Genomic DNA, 5153 nt, shown 5'->3' on the forward strand with positions numbered 1-5153 from the left:
AATTTTAGACAAGCTAAAGGTCAGAGTGTTCAAAGTTACACACAAGAATTTATAAGAATATATTTAATATTGGGTGTTTATTTATCTTCACAAGATACTATCCTTAAATATATAGGTGGATTATATAACTATTTGAGACATACTATACTTATGTTTAATCCCATCAAACTAGATGAAGTTTGTATTCAAGCCGCTCATTTAGAATCAAGAGGCAAGAATGTTCCTCAAGAGACTAGTAATAAACCTTCTAAATATTGAGACAAAGGAAAGGAAAAAATAATGCTACTGTCAAGAAAGAGGGAGAGAAAATTGCATATAAACATTGTTCAAAAGAAGGCCATGATGAAGACCACTATTGGAAATCACATCCAGAAATGAGACCAAAGAAGTTAAATAACAAGGAGAAACAAAATAGTGTTGCTACAACTCAACGAGATCTACGATTTGATTTAGGTGATGAAACCAGAGTCATAGCCATAGGAATGAAAGATATAACTTCTAATGCAAGTATTGTTCTTCTAGTAAGCCTATTTAATCTCAAAATGATAAAGAAGGAAGTGAGATTTTCCATATTAGGGTCATTACAAAAATACAAAAGTTGATACATTTTTTGATAGTGGATCCCAAGTCAATCTTATCTTTGAAGAAATTACCAAGAAAATTAATTTAGAAACTACATACTAAACCTTACCCTTTGGGTTGGGTATGTGATGATTCCAAATTACAAGTGACAAGCAAAATTTAAACTCAAATTCGCCATCACTTCTAATTTTATAGATGAGGTAGAGCTTGATGTTGTACCACTTGATATTTGTGTATTGTTATAGGGGGTCCATACTTGTATGACCAAAAATACATATTCTATTGTCATGAGAATAAATATCATCTTTTTAAAGATGGATTTGAGTATATTGTTAGAGCACATCGCAAGAAGATGAGCTTATCTCTTGTTAGTGCTAGTCAGATGAAAAGAATTGTAAATGCTAGTAAGAATTTTGTGTTATTGATGATTAAAGCTGAAGATACTGCTGAATCCGAATCTTTCACAAGATGTGATTCTAAAATCAAGCTTAAATTGGTTGAAGTTGTTAACACTTATGACAATATGTTTTAGGAACCTGAAGGGTTACCTCCAAAAATAAGAATCCAACATGAGATTCATTTGTAGCAGGATGCATCACTTCCAAATATTGGTATGTATAGAATGTTAGTTTTGGAGAATGCAAAGATGAAGAAGAAAATTCAAGAGATGCTTGACAAAGGGGTCATCAGGCCTAACACATATCCTTTGTGGATCTCCTATTGTCTTGGTTCGAAAGAAAGATGGTACATGGCACATGTGTGTGGATTTTTGAGCTTTGAACAAGATTGCAGTAAAGAGTCACTATCCTCTTCATCGCATTTTTGATTTGCTAGATCAACTAAAGGAATTTTTTTAGTTTACTAAGTTAGATTTGAGAGGCGGTTATCATCAGATAAGGATTGCAAGATGATATTTGGAAAAATGTTTCAAAACAAAACAAGGTTTGTTTGAATGGTTAGTTATGTTGTTTGAGCTTTGGAATGCACTTGCCACATTAATGAGAATTACGAATGTGTTGCAACCAATCCTTGATGATTTTTTCATAGTCTATTTAGATGATATTCTTATTTTCAATAAGACTTGTGAAGAGAATGTCAAGCATGTGAAACAAGTTCTAGATGCCTTGAAAAAGGAAAAGTTGTATTTGAAGATGTCTAAATGTGAATTTGGAAAAACCTCTTTGGTTTATTTGGGTCATATTGTAGGAGGGGGCGAATTGAAGATCTATCCCTCAAAAGTTGATGTTGTTGTGAATTTTCCTAAACCCAACAATGTAATAGAAGTTAGGAGCTTTTTTGGAGCAACCCAATATTGGAGAAAAATTACTGCTAACTTCTCACTCATTGCAACACCATTACATGCTTTGACAAGTGTGAAACATGTCTTTCAATGGGGAGGAAAACAAGGCTTCAACACCTTGAAAGAGAAAATTAGTACAACACTAGCTCTAGCACTTCCAGATCTTAAGCAGCCATTTGAAATTCAAACCGATGTAAGAAACTCTGCTATGGGAGCAGTTTTGATGCATAATGGTAAGCCAATATGTTATCATTCTAAAAACTTTACTAATGTAAGAATTAACTGTCTACCTTATGATAAAGAGTTGTATGCTTTGGTACAAAGCGCGAAGAAATGGTAGCATTATTTGATGGGTAAAGAAACAATAATTCATACTAACCATCAACCTTTGCAATATTTACAATCACAAACCAAGCGATAATAATCTAGACATTTCAGGTGGATGGGATTCCTACAACAATTTCATTTGGTAATAAGGTATAAGAAAGGTATGTACAATAAAGTTGTAGGTATGTTATCAAGGCATATTATTAATGCTTATGTTATTCTTAAGCATAACACAATCATGCGTGAAAGTTATATTGAACAATATGTTGAAGATGAATATTTTAAAGATGTTTATGCAACTTTGAGTCAAGAAAATCAAGTTGAAGAGTTGGATTATCATATTCATAACAAGTTGCTGTATCATATTGGAAAGTTATGTGTTCTACACGGTGAAAGAGCCAATGTCATAAGGGAAGTCCACACTTCTCTTATTGTTGGCCACTTTCGTGTAGGAAAAACAATTGTCAAATTCATAAGTATTGTTATTGGCCTCACATGAATGAAACTATTGTAAGATATGTGAAAGGATGTTGCATATGTGCTACTAGCAAGCCAATTAATAGGAAATTGGGTTTGTACAATCCACTTCCTATTCCTTCTCGCCCTTGGGAAAGTATCTATATGGATTTTTTTGCGGGACTACCAATGTCTAGGAAAGGTCATGATTATCTATATATTGTTGTGGATCGTTTAAGCAAAATGAGCGTGTTGATGCCATGTAATAAATAGGTTACAAATGAAAATACCACAAATATGTTCTTCCAAAATGTATGGGTTAACTTTGGGTTACCCACTTCTATTATTTCTAATTGAGATTCTGGATTTTTCAGGAAGTTTTGGTCAAGTTTATGGGAACTCATAGACACAAAGTTAAAGAAGAGCACAACATTTCATCCAAAAACTGATGGCCAAACAGAAGTAGTGAATATAATAGTAGTGGATCTCTTTCAAGGATATTGTGGTAAGCATCCTAAACTTTCAGATGAGCATTTTCATTACATCCAGGATGCCTAAAATCGTGCCAAGCATTCATCTACACAACTATCTCCATTTGAAGTTTGTTTGGGTTATTTTCAAAAGTCTCCTTTGGATATCTTCTTTGGTAAAAATATTGAAGTAGATGGACATAGTGATGTGGAAAAAGCCAATCATTTCATTGGACAAATTTAGCTAGTGCATCAAAGGGTACAAGAATAGCTGGAGAAAAGAAAATCCAAGTACAAAGCAAGACATGATAAGCATCAGGTTGATCATGATTTCCAAGTGGGAGATCAAGTTTGGTTGTACATAATCAAGGAAAGACTAAAAGGTGAAGGTAAAAATCTCGTGACAATCAGATATGGTCCTTTCAAAATCTTGGCTAAGATTGGTAATAACACTTTCCGATTAGATTTTCCACCTTACATGCAAATTTATTTCGTTGTGAATGTGGGAAATTTGAGATTGTATGAGCCTCCAAAGAATGATGATCAAGAAGAGAGTGTTCAGATTCCATATATAAAAGATTTTTCTCCTGAATATTTAAAGGAGTTGTAGGAAGACTAAATTCTTAACATGCAAATAAGAACTTCATGTAGAGGCAATGTGGAGTATCTTTGAGTGGGGCTCAAAGGTATCAATCCAAACAAAGAAAGGTGGATAGAGATCGAGAAAGTGAGGGAGTTGTACCCTCACTTACTTGCTGAGTAAAAACAGACTTTTGGTGGTCCAAAAGCTTCCAATGGGGAGGAATGATCCAGGGGATAAAAAATATGCTCAAAAATGAAAGTGCTCAAATTCTCCCAAAACTGGTGCCAAATCATAGATCTCGCCATTTTGATTCCAACAATTCTTAGATCGCCTCAATCCGACATTGTGTAAGTTATCATGTTCTGAAGTTTTTGGCAAACAAATAAAAAGTCAACTTGTAGGGTTGATTGGAAAATGTATGATTGCCACATGGTAGTCTTTATGATGACATCATGTTGATGTCAATAGGTTGACTAGGCAGTATGGTTTTCAAATGGGCCAATCTTGAGCTAACACGTGGCATCTAATGGTTGGACAATGGTAAGTCAGTACGGTTTGGACAAGTGGGCCAATAGATGGGTGTCACGTGGCCCAATCACGCGGTGCAATGTGGCACCCCGGGTTGGATCAAAATTGGTTGAGGTCGACCGATCAACATTCCACAGGGATTGAACTCGCAACCTCTCACAAGCCAATGAAGCGCTTTACCATTACATCATGTGTGCCTCTTGTTAAATGTGGTGGGAAGACTCATATTTGAGGTTTATTATTTTGGTAGTTGGGGGGAGGGTCGGGTCAACAGGCATGCCTGACCGGCCCAACGCTAGGTCATATTATTATACCGTGACCATGGCATAAGATGCAAAGGGCAGGGCATGTGGCACCATGCCGGAGCACCAACGCTTGGTTCTGTTTTGTTTACATCACCACCAATGAGAGTTTAGGAGGGGTGGGGTACATGGCACCTTGTCCGTTCCCCAAACCAAGATTCCTTTAATAAATAGATGGGTCCTACCCCACGGTCATATTTACCACCATGTGATTGATCAAAGGTGAAAAAATAGGGGCGCAAACTGTTTTATTTTATTAACAGTTCTAAAAATCGCACCCGACACGGCGGGAACCATGTGTCAAACCTGCCACCTGTGGTGGCTAAAATTTCACCTTCCAAGTCTAATAAAGACTAGTTTCGTTGCCAGTTTTGAAAGGAGGACAAATTTGTAGAATAGTTAGCAGGAAAATGGAGAAAGAGGCCTAGCTTGGCCATTTTCCAGCCTTTTTGAGCCCAAGAAGAGCCTACACAGGGGTTTTTGGGTGTTTTGGACACAATAGTAGTGTATTTTTGTCATTTAAGCAATGTATGTTGATTTGATTTTAAATTTGAGTATATAATATAAAGGGACACCATTGGAAGTTGGACCCGGAGATGTAGCCA

This window comes from Pinus tabuliformis, chromosome 6 (genome assembly GCF_031772625.1).
Source record: "Pinus tabuliformis cultivar Carrire ecotype Pingquan chromosome 6, CPIR1, whole genome shotgun sequence".
Classification (NCBI taxonomy): Eukaryota; Viridiplantae; Streptophyta; class Pinopsida; order Pinales; family Pinaceae; genus Pinus; species Pinus tabuliformis.